We start from the raw sequence: 12403 nt of genomic DNA on the forward strand, positions 1-12403 counted from the left end.
GTGACGTTTGCGTGTCACCAAACTGTGTCAGACTGTCACAGGCCGTCTGCACTGACACTGGCTGGGAAGCTCTATAATACCTAATCAAAAAGTCTGTGCAATCATTTCTTCTCTCTTCTTTCAACTTTTTTTATTTAAAGTCAGAATAGGTTACGCAGGTGAACATCAACCATGTACGTAAGGCTGTATTGGTTAAGGCAATAGATTCCGTAGGGAAATTTAGGTTAGCTGTGCTTGTCCTGAAGGTGAGGTCACATAAGCTTACCTGCGTTTATTTGACTAACGTACGCATTAGGTTATGTTTAGGGTCATGAACGTAACTAATTGATTGACAGCTACTGCTCACTTGAGTTTGATTTTACGGCTTACAGCCCCATTCATTCCCTACTCAATGGTTGTTATCGCAGCTAGAAGTAGGCGCACTCTACTGTGTCTTTCACGATCGCCGATGATGAGGAACCATTCACGACAAAGACTTCGCGCCAGAAGGCACTGAAATTGAGAAACAGGCCGCCATCTTGCTTTCCTGCAGGACCGCCTGCCCCACTTCGTCTAGCAGCAGCAGTGTCCAGTATAGCTCTTAAACTCGCCTCGCAAGCTTTGCCGAATTCGTTTTAATAGTCCGTAATAGGGAGAGATGCTTTGAGGGATATTCAACTGCGGCTCGCCGCAGAAAAACAAGATGGATTGAAGCCCTGGTCGTCCCATTGATCGGTCCATTGCTTTAAGTAATCAGCGTATAATAAGGCGAAGGTCTGAATAGAATGCGTCAATACCATCGTTAGTTATTCAAGGGCGTATTGCGTTTCAAGTCAATTTGGTATAATCCATTGGCACGCCACGAAAGTGAAAAACAAAAAAAAACGACGACGAATCCAGTTTACCCTTTAGCCATTGAAAACAACTCGCCGTGCACTTCCCACTAGCACAAAATAAGCGAAACTTTCAGCAGCGTGAGAGACGGGCCATTTCGCTAATTTAAAGAAGCGCGTTCATCCGAACACGCTAAGGTACAGGATAAGGATTCAAAAGCTCACATCAAGGAATAAGATATTTAGTCGATACCATCACGAACGAAAATCAGAAAATAGACTGGTTTGGCGCAAGGCCACAGACCATAGTAAAACACCGTATAATAACAATTTATTCAGTAAAATGTATACAACCGTCCCACATACACACGGCGGGTACACACAAAGCTGTTTATCTCTTATCAGTTGCATGAAAAGAATACAGCCCTTTTTTACCTCGAACTTCACAGGATTGGGATCACCTTTCGTCCGATAATCTTTCTTCCGAGACGCGAGTTTCCCGTCAACGCCGTCGGCGTCGCTTCTATCCATCGATGGTGGCGCCGCCCTAGCGTTAGCGGCAGACGCGCTATCTCATTATAATTGTAGCCTCAGAAACATAACTTTCTCTCTTGAATTCAACAAATTTCAGTGACATTAGTCCAGGGGTTGTCTCATACAAGGATTTGTGTTTCACATGTATTTGAACAGGCAGAATTGCGGTTGGCCCACAGCTACAGCTTACTCTTTCGTGGTTACGGTTTGCAGCGCGCTCCACTGTGGCATCCACGGCCGCCTTTGACCCAGACAGCCGGCGTCGTACGAAGGCCCGTATGCCGGCAGCTGGCCCTAATGTATGCGGTAAGAGCAGACGTCCAATTCACCTATACAGGCCTATACAGTGGTCCAATAGACACCTTACAGAAGTATACACCTTTCGGGAGGGTGTATCTTTTTCCGAAACAGTGATTGCTGCCTGTCTCGCTTGCACCTGCCTTCTTGGAACCTCTGCGCGCGTGACTTTTCTTTGAAGAATGCCGAGTCACGTGATAACGCGCATGGCCTTTTGTGACCGGAATGTCCAGGCGGTGCAGCTTTAAAGGAAAGGGAAGGCGCGCGATATATGTAAATGATTGTTCTTGCTTGTCCCGAATAAGAACCGCCACGTTTGTACAATTGAACGAAGTGACAAAAAGGAAACGGAAATTACATTTGTGGTTAGGGAAGATTTCTAAGTCTCGCCTCGCAAAATGCGATGCAGAGGAAAAGCAGTCCGATAAGTAAGTAGCGGGGATAGTGTGCTTGAAAGGCGTCGACTTTTCGAAAAGCTTCGACTGCGATTTTACTTTTCTCTCGCTGAAGTTCAACAATTTCATTCGCATCGCTCCAGCGGTTTTCTCAAGGAAGCATTTTTCAGTTTTCTATTGGCTGACTTTCGGTCTCAATTCCGGAGTCCGCCACTACAGCCAGCCTCATAATCGAATCGTGGATTTGGTGCGAAAAACTCCAGCATTTAATTTTATTTTATTTAGTATGCGGAATCTCGAACAGCCCTGTTAATGTTTCCTGTTAAGCATGCACCAGTTTCCTCGCTACGTTTTACAGCGCGGAATACTGTAGCATCCACGGCCGTCACGTGACCGCAATCCACCCGGACAGCCATAGTCGACGTACAACCTGGTCCAGGTCAAGACGCGAGTTTCTCGTCAACGCCGTCGGCGTCGCTGCTATCCATCGATGGTGGCGCCACCCTAGCGTTAGCGGCTGGTGCGCGATCTCATCACAATTGTAGCCTCAGACACATAATTTTTCAACAAATTTCATTTACATTAGTCCAGGGGTTGTGTTATACAAAGATTTCAGCGTTTCACGTGTATTTGAACAGGCGTAATTGCAGATGGCCCCGAGCTAACGCTTCCTCTTTCGTGGTTACGGTTTGCAGCGCGCGCTCTACTGTGGCATCCACGACCGTCCCTCGTCCAGACGACCGCCGTCGTACGATGGACCGTACGCCGGCAGCTGGCCCTAAAGTATGCGGTAAGAGCAGACGTCGAGTTCACCTATAGTGATCTTAATTAGAATGAAAAAGAAACTAATAGTTCACTAGACTTCAAAAATAAACCTGCAACTTTTACCCAACTCGGTTTTAAGGTATTTTGCCCAGTACATTCTAGTACTCCTTTGCATTGGACGTGGTTATGTTCAAGCAGAACTTTTTGTTGGGCTGGTTGGTGCATATTACTGAAGTACTATAGCGCCAAACAGACGACACAAGAGCGCTCGCCCGTGTCTCTTCTTCTTGTGTCGTCTGTTTGGCGCTATAGTACTTCAGTGGTTATGTTCCGCCGTTACTTCATCAGCATGCATAACGACGCATCGCGTTGACCATCAAGGTGCAGTCGACGCGTTCCAAGCCAGTTTTCGGTGTGTATTCGCGCTTCTAGGTGAAAGTCCATCTCGGGGCTCGATTATACTTGGCATTAACCGTATTTCTAGACGACATTGCATATATACATTTTTTCGCAGATGCGGCATCAGGGCATAGGTCGTGAAATGTGATGATCTTTAAACGTTTATGTGAATTAAACATCCTTCCTGCATGCATGTGACTATTTGGTAATCGGGCACTGTGCTTGCCTTCTGCCTTTTGGCTAACTAGTAGTGTATATGCATATCCCTTTCGTGTGGGCGAATCAGAATGCAGTCATTTGGCATATACGGGATAGTTCTTCTCTTTTCTGCCATTTTGTCTTAATCTCGCTTTCGATCTCTGCAGCCAACGTGGGCTGTCGGGATTGTTCCATGTCACACCACGGCATGCTGGCAGACACGGCAGCCCAGCATTGCGCGTGGTCAACTTCATGGTAAGCTCTCACGCAGTCTCCTGCCACCTTGCCTAATTTACCGGTACGATGAAGTTGTTACATTAACTATTAGTACAGACCTTATTGAGTTTTACGTGCCAAAACCACTTTCTGATTATGAGGCGCGCCGTAGTGGAGGACTCCGGAAATTTCGACCGCTCGGGGTTCTTTAACGTGCACCTAAATCTAAGTACACGGGTGTTTTCGCATTTCGCCCCCATCGAAATTCGGCCGCCGCGGCCGGGATTCGATCCCGCGACCTCGTGCTCAGCAGCCCAACACCATAGCCACTGAGCAACCACGGTGGGTATGAACACGTGTAAATGCACCTATAACAGGTGTAAATATGGGAGTAATAAATCGGTTCGAGCACCCTTATCCACTTCTAAGGGTGTATATTATTTTACAGTCCGGGACGCAAAAGTTTAATACCGAACTCACTGCCACGGTAACTTCTTTTTCTTCTTGGGCTACTCTCCCGTTGAGCAAGCTTACTCTCCTTTATGCAAAAGTTGCGTAAGCTCACCCATTTGGCAGTAAAATGACTCAACTTCCTGGCAATGGTCCACTACACACCTTACAGAAGTATACACCTTTTGGGAGGGTGTATCTTTTTCCGAAACAGTGATTGCTGCCTGGCGCGCTTGCACCTGCCTTCTTGAAAGCTCTGCGCGCGCGACTTTGAAAAATGCCGAGTCACGTGATAACACGCATGGCCTTTTGTGACCGGAATGTCAAGGCGGTGCACCTTTAAAGGAAAGGGAAGGCGCGCAATATATGCAAATGATTGTTCTTGTTTGTCCCGAATCAGAACCGCCACGGTTGTACAATTGAACGAAGTGACAAAAAGAAAACGGAGATTACATTTGTGGTAAGGGATGATTTCTAAGTCTCGCTTCGCAAAATGCGATGAGGAGGAAAAGCAGTCCGGTAAATAAGTAGCGGGGATAGTGTGCTCGAAAAGCGTCGACTTTTCGAAAAAGCTTGGACTCGGATGTTACTTTTCTCCCGCTGAAGTTCAATAATTTCATTCGCATCGCTCCAGCGGTTTCCTCAAGGAAGCATTCTTGAGTTTTGTATTGGCTGACTTTCGGTCTCAATTTCCGGAGTCCCCCACTACAGCCAGCCTCATAATCGAATCGTGGATTTGGCACGTAAAGCCCCAGAATTTCATTTTATTTTATTTAGTATGCGGAATCCCAAACAGCCCTGTTAGTGTTTCCTGTTAAGCATGCACCAGCTTTCTTCGCTACGTTTTACAGCGCGTATTAGTGTAGCATCCACGGCCGTCACGTGACCGCAATCCACCCGGACCGCCACAGTCGACGTACAACCAGGTCCAGGTCAAGACGGGAGTTTCCCGTCAACGCCGTCGGCGTCGCTTCTATCCATCGATGGTGGCGCCGCCCTAGCGTTAGCGGCAGATGCGCGATCTCATTATAATTGTAGCCTCAGAAACATAATTTTTTCAACAAATTTCATTTACATTAGTCCAGGGGTTGTGTTATACAAAGATTTCAGCGTTTCACGTGTATTTGAACAGGCGTAATTGCAGATGGCCCCGAGCTAACGCTTCCTCTTTCGTGGTTACGGTTTGCAGCGCGCTCCACTGTGGCATCCACGACCATCCTCGCAGACGACCACCGTCGTACGAAGGACCGTACGCCGGCAGCTGGCCCTAATGTATGCGGTAAGAGGAGACGTCGAGTTCGCCTATAGCAATCTTAATTAGAATGAGAAAGAAACTAATAGTTCACTAGACTTTAAAAACAAACCTGCCGCTTTTACCCAACTTGGTTTCAAGGTATATTTGCCCAGTACATGTCTAGTACTCCTTTGCATTGGAAGTGGTTATGTTCCAGCAGAACTTTTTGCTGAGCTAGTTGGTGCATATTACTGAAGTACTATAGCGCCAAACAGACGACACAAGAGCGCTCGTCCGTGTCTCTTCTTCTTGTGTCGTCTGTTTGGCGCTATAGTACTTCAGTGGTTATGTTCCGCCGTTACTTCATCAGTATGCATAAACGACGCATCGCGTTGACCATCAAGGCGTGGTCGACGCGTTCCAAGCCAGTTTTCGTTGTGTATTCGCGCTGCTAGGTGAAACTCCATCTCGGAGCTCGATTTATACTTGGCGTTAACCGTATTTCTAGACGACATTGCATATATACATTTTTTCGTAGATACGGCATGAGGGCATAGGTCGTGAAATGTAATGATCTTTAAACGTTTATGTGAATTAAACATCCTGCATGTATGTGACTATTTGGTAATCGGGCACTGTGCTTCCCTTCTGCCTTTTGGCTAACTAGTAGTGTATGTGCATATCCCTTTCGTGTGGGCGAATCAAAATGCAGTCATTTGGCATATACGGGATAGTTCTTCTCTTTTCTGCCATTTTGTCTTAATCTCGCTTTCGATCTCTGCAGCCAACGTGGGCTGTCGGGATTGTTCCATGTCACACCACGGCATGCTGGCAGACGCGACAGCCCAGCATTGCGCGTGGTCAACTTCATGGTAAGCTCTCACGCAGTCTCCTGCCACCTTGCCTAATTTACCGGTATGATGAAGTTGTTACATTAACTATTAGCACAGATTTTATTGGGTTTTACGCGCCAAAACCACTCTCTGATTATGAGACACGCCGTAGTGGAGAACTCCGGAAATTTCGACCACCTGGGGTTCTTTAACGTGCACCTAAATCTAAGTACACGGGTGATTTCGCATTTCGCTCCCATCTAAATGCGGCCGCCGTGGAAATCTTATCGATAGACTTTGTTAAATTATTGCAACGAAAATTTGTTAGTATTAGAGTGCGACAGAAAGACTATGCAAAATGTCTGAACGATGCAGAAGATGCTATAACTGTTTTCTTTCGTCACGACTGCCTTTACCACAGAGGCATGAATATGACTACATGGCTAGAGGTATTGAACGGATAATTGCTAGTTATGAAACTTGGAATATTTTTGGGAAAATTAGTCGGACCATTGAACCCTAATGAAAGACGTGAAACAAATTTCTATACAAATATATCTCCCCCCCCCCCCCTCAGCGCCATGTCTTCTTGCATATAAGCGCGTTCTTTAACAGTAATAAACAGTTTTTTAGTTCGCGCTACGTACGTCCACGTGCTGTCCTTCACTTAATCCTCAGTGTAACACTAAGGGGCACGACATCGCATCCAAGATGTCGCACTCACGCTGGTTATTATTACAGGCTACGATAACGCTCATGGTATCGTCCATGCGTCTTCGCCCGGATCGACAACCGCCTGCCGACCTGCTGCTACCGCCTGCCAATCCGCATCGACGATGGCTAACTTCAGCACATCACCCACCAGTTACAGATGAATCCAAGTGGTCCACCTGGCAACCTGGGATTACACGTGCGTTCACGGCGGCCGAGGCAGGATATAAAGGACAGCTGGCTGGCTCCCACTTCGGGCACGACATCGCATCCAAGATGTCGCACTCACGCTGGTTATTATTACAGGCTACGATAACGCTCATGGTATCGTCCATGCGTCTTCGCCCGGATCGACAACCGCCTGCCGACCTGCTGCTACCGCCTGCCAATCCGCATCGACGATTGCTAACTTCAGCACATCACCCACCAGTTACAGATGAATCCAAGTGGTCCACCTGGCAACCTGGGATTACACGTGCGTTCACGGCGGCCGAGGCAGGATATAAAGGACAGCTGGCTGGCTCCCACTTCGGGCACGACATCGCATCCAAGATGTCGCACTCACGCTGGTTATTATTACAGGCTACGATAACGCTCATGGTATCGTCCATGCGTCTTCGCCCGGATCGACAACCGCCTGCCGACCTGCTGCTACCGCCTGCCAATCCGCATCGACGATTGCTAACTTGAGCACATCACCCACCAGTTACAGATGAATCCAAGTGGTCCACCTGGCAACCTGGGATTACACGTGCGTTCACGGCGGCCGAGGCAGGATATAAAGGACAGCTGGCTGGCTCCCACTTCGGGCACGACATCGCATCCAAGATGTCGCACTCACGCTGGTTATTATTACAGGTTAGTTACCTGAAAGCTGCGCATTGTTTTAGAAGTAGTAATTACTCTTTGTTGGCGGTGTCGTGCCCACCACAGTCTGTTGAAAATTTGAAGTTTTTGATGGCTCTGTTTACTTGCAAATTTCGTTCCTTGTCTGCTATTTTGCTGTTGCTTTCGGGAGATATAGAATCTAATCCTGGCCCTATGACAAAAGGTGAAGCAGATTCACTTGCCCAAGCTATAGATGCTATCCGCCGGCTTGAAGAGGGTCAAGCTTCCCTGATAGCCGATTTGAAGTCTGCCAGGGAGAAGCAAGTGGAAGCTGACGACAAAATTAAAATCTTAAGTGATAAGATTGTGTCTTTGGAAAAGGCAATGGAGTTAAATTGCACAATTAAAGCTGGGACAGATTCCGACGCCGTACGCGTGGTGTCTGAGCAGGTGGCGGTTATTAAGGCACGCTGTAATGACTCCGAGAATAGGCTGCGACGCTCGAATCTGCTTTTCTTCGGTTTGGAAGATAACCCTAGAGAAGACTGGATAAAGTCGGAGCAAAAAATAATTGACTTCTGTGGGGATAAGCTGGGCATCAAAATAAGTGAACAACAATTTGAGCGGGTGCATCGGTTGGGAAGATACTGCGAGAACAAACGGAGACCAATCATAGCCAAGCTGACCGTCTTTAAGGACAAAGATCGCATTCTCTCTTCGGCACACAAACTGAAGGGAACGTCATATTCCATTCGCGAAGATTTTTCACCTGAAACTCGACGTGCTAGACAAAAGCTAATTGAATTTGCGAAAACCCAGAATAAGGCTTTCAAGCTTTCAGTGGACAAGCTGCGTATTGAATCGAGAACTTATGTCTACGATGGTTCTGCAAGTGCAGTTGTCCCGCTGAATAGATAGCTACGGTTTGGAGCATGCGCACAGAGTCACCAAGTACTAAAGCTAACCTCGACTTCACCCTCGCTATCATTATCGTACGCCAACATACGAAGCATATTATCAAAGCGCGATGTCATCTCTTCCTTCTTGGAAGACAGCAAATCGGACATTATCGCTTTCACAGAGACATGGCTGCATTCTGCAATAACAAATAATGAAATCTTTTCATCTTCAAACATGTACGACATATATAGGTGTGACCGCACTATTAAAAGAGGAGGTGGTGTCTTGATTGGTGTAAAGAAAACCATTACGTCATTTTTAGTCAACACTAATTCTGATCTCGAGATTGTTTGGGTGGCCTGCACGATGTCATCTTCTAGAATGCTAATAGGTAATTGTTACCGTGCACAAGATTCTAACAATTCTTTCATTAATGCTCTCCGCGACACAATCAACAAAGCCATTGAACTCTTCCCGGCTGATTTAATTTATCTTCTTGGGGATTTCAATTATCCACTAATCGATTGGACGAATTTATCATCTCCTTGTCATATATCGTCTGAATTCATCAACTTGTCGTTAGACTTTAATCTATTTCAAGCTGTCACGAAACCCACACGTGGTGCCAATGTTCTAGACCTCATTCTTAGTACAGCACCTGAAACAATAGGTCACATAGAATATTTGGATGGTTTCAGCGACCACCATTTGCTCCAAATAACGATAAACACAACGCCACCGGTTACGGGCAAAACGACAAAACAAATTCGTGATTACAATAAAGGCAATTATAACACAATAATCTCAGAATTTGAAACTTTCTTCGAAAACACAATGTGGCCATCATTTTACAATAGATCCGTTGAAGAAAACTGGCTCATGTTTAAAAATACACTGTGCGCATTAGTAGACAAGTATGTTCCACTCGTTAATATAACTAACGATAAGTTGCACCCTTGGTTTACTAAAAAGCTTCATCGCATGAGGAACAAGAAGAAACGCTTGTATAATATCGCTAATCGAGATCGCACATCAGCAGCGTGGCAGAATTACAAAACGTACCTGAAATCGTACTGCTCAGCTTTAGGCGAAGCTAAAGATAAATATTTTTCTAATGATCTTCCTGAGCTGCTTAAGAACAATCCTGCCAAGTTTTGGAAAATAATAAAGCCTAAGAACGAATCAGATGAATTGTCATTACATAACAGCAGCAATATTTCTATTCCAGCCAGTGAATGTTCGGAGGTCTTTAATTCATTCTTCAGCTCTGTATTTACACAAGAGAACACTTCAAATATACCTTTTGTTTCAGAATTAGGCTACCAATACATGGAACCTATTGAAGTCACTTTGGAGGGCCTCTCTTCTCTCATAAATAACCTTAAAATGTCTTCTTCATGTGGCATAGATGGTATAAACTCAAAGATTTTAAAGAATACCGTAGAAATATCTAGCAAAATTCTTTTTTACATATTCAGACAATCACTTGCGACAGGCCACCTTCCCGCAGATTGGAAGATGGCGAAAGTTATACCTGTATTTAAAAATGGCAACAGGAACTCCTGTGAGAATTATCGTCCCATTTCATTGACATGCATTCCCTGCAAGTTGCTTGAACACATTATCGCTTCGCATATTTACAGGCATCTTGAGACTAACAACTTCCTTTTTCATAATCAGCATGGCTTTAGGAAGGGCCTCTCGTGCGATACACAATTATTTGAATTTACAACAGACCTACACACTAACTTAAATTATAACTTACAAATTGATTGCTTGTTCCTTGATTTTTCGAAGGCATTCGACCGTGTAGCACATTGTCGCCTAATATCAAAACTCTCCGCACTTAAATTAGACTGTCTGACCTTGTCATGGCTCCGAAATTTCCTGTCTAATCGTCAGCAGTTTACTATTGCAAATAACTACTCTTCCTCCGTAACAGACGTTTCTTCTGGTGTACCACAGGGTAGCGTCCTCGGTCCCTTGCTTTTTCTAATATTTATTAACGACTTACCTCAAAATTTGTCCTCCACCATCAGAATATTCGCCGATGACTGCATAATTTATCGCCCAATTAAAAACTCAGATGATCATCTCATTCTTCAGCAAGACCTTCAACAAATCAATAACTGGTGCAATAAATGGCTAATGACATTAAATACCACAAAATGCAAAGTAATGTCTTTTACCCGGAAGTCGGCAACCTCACAGTATCCCTACCATATTAACAATTACACTGTTACAACAGCTACACAATATAAGTATCTAGGGGTTCTATTCACATCAAATCTTTCTTGGACAGACCATATCACGTCAATTTCAGCTAATGCCTCCCAATCGTTGGGGTACTTGCGACGCAACTTAAGAAATGTTCCTTCAAATGTTCGCAAGCTAGCCTACCTAACTCTCGTTCGTCCCAAGCTCGAGTATGCATCTCCCATTTGGTCCCCTCACCAGAAATACCTAATTGAAACGCTAGAACGGATCCAGAATAGAGCAAGCCGCTTCATCATGAACGATTACAGCTACCAGTCTAGTGTTACACAAATAAAACTTAAACTTTCATTACAATCCTTGAGCACTCGCCGAGACATTGCCCTTTTAACACTGTTCCACGAATTCCTTCATTCCACTCGAACACCCGCATGCTTGAAACGACCCTACTCCACGTCACATAGGCTTCATAATCATTTCAGCTATGCCCGCCTTTACGGGTCTACAAAGGCATTCCATTGCTCTGCTCTTCCTCGTGCTATCAGAATATGGAATTCGCTCCCTGACAGCATTGCAAGCCAATCTAACTACGATTCATTCCGTGATGCCTTGACTGAATACATGACTAACGAAAAGTGAAGTTTTACGTTTGTCGCACAATGCTTTCTATACTCGCACTATATTTACAGCTTATTTTCGCATTATTGCTGTTATGTCGCTATGTTTACCGTTTCGTTGGAATGTCGCGTCCGTAACTTTTATGTCACTGTTTTTCATCATTACTGTTGTTATTAATTACACGACTTCACTGAAAAATCTGTGTGATTTATTCCTTGTTATTATATTATGTTTTTTATGTTTCTTCTTTTCCCTAGTGAATCGTGATCTAAATAATTCTTTTTTCATCTCAGTTGTACTTTGGTTGTAGGTTGTAAACAGACACGGTTTATAGATGCCTTGTATTCAATGTATTTTCTATGTACTGCCCCCCTTACTCAATGCCTCAATTTGAGGCCTGTAAGGTATTTTTAAATAAATAAATAAATAAATATAATCATGAGCTCGTTGTTGTTTCCCCAAGAATAACATTTTCTCTAAAGTTCAAGAAATGACATTCAAGTTAGTCCACGGTTTCTCTGGTAAAATCACTTCTGCCTCTTACATGTATATGCCTCTTACATGTATATTTTCTAGTTTGGTGATCTGTATTATTTTGATTTGTTAATTAGAGTATTTGTATTTGCATTGTTACATTATATAACTCCATGTATAAGTATCTTTTCACAGAAATGTTTTTCTTTTTGCCACTCCCCTCTGTAATGCTTCGGCCCTGAGGGTACAATAAATGAAATGAAATGAAATGATCATGGGGAATCCCAGTTGCCCCGAGCTAAAGCTTCTCTCTCCCGGTTACGGTTTGCAGCACGGTCTACTGTGGCATCCACGACCCTCGCAAAGCCGGGCCTCCGACGTCGTACGATGGCCCGTACGCCGGTAGCTGTCCCCTAATGTATGCGGTAAGAGCAGACCTCGAATTCACCTTACTCAGAATTCAAAAACTAATAGTTAACTCGCCTTTAAAAAAAAACAGAAAACTGCGCATGCGCTACAAGCCAG

At 44.7% G+C, this 12403-nt stretch overlaps 1 protein-coding gene across 25 annotated transcripts in view; it reads left to right on the plus strand.

The window, feature by feature from the left end:
• The window catches only part of LOC135920138 (uncharacterized), a 137980-nt gene that overhangs the window by 72926 nt on the left and 52651 nt on the right, over positions 1-12403 (plus strand). For 10 of the 25 annotated variants that reach the window (XM_070524199.1, XM_070524200.1, XM_070524204.1 and 7 more), the window contains exons 29-34: positions 1560-1652; positions 2734-2828; positions 3568-3655; positions 5256-5345; positions 6085-6172; positions 12210-12303. The exons of 14 other annotated variants lie outside the window; for them this stretch is intronic. The gene's annotated coding sequence lies outside the window, so the exon portion shown is untranslated. The remainder of the gene's footprint in view (positions 1-1559; positions 1653-2733; positions 2829-3567; positions 3656-5255; positions 5346-6084; positions 6173-12209; positions 12304-12403) is intronic. One more of the 25 variants, XM_070524209.1, reaches the window with a different exon arrangement.

Source organism: Dermacentor albipictus, chromosome 8 (genome assembly GCF_038994185.2).
Source record: "Dermacentor albipictus isolate Rhodes 1998 colony chromosome 8, USDA_Dalb.pri_finalv2, whole genome shotgun sequence".
Classification (NCBI taxonomy): domain Eukaryota; kingdom Metazoa; phylum Arthropoda; class Arachnida; order Ixodida; family Ixodidae; genus Dermacentor; species Dermacentor albipictus.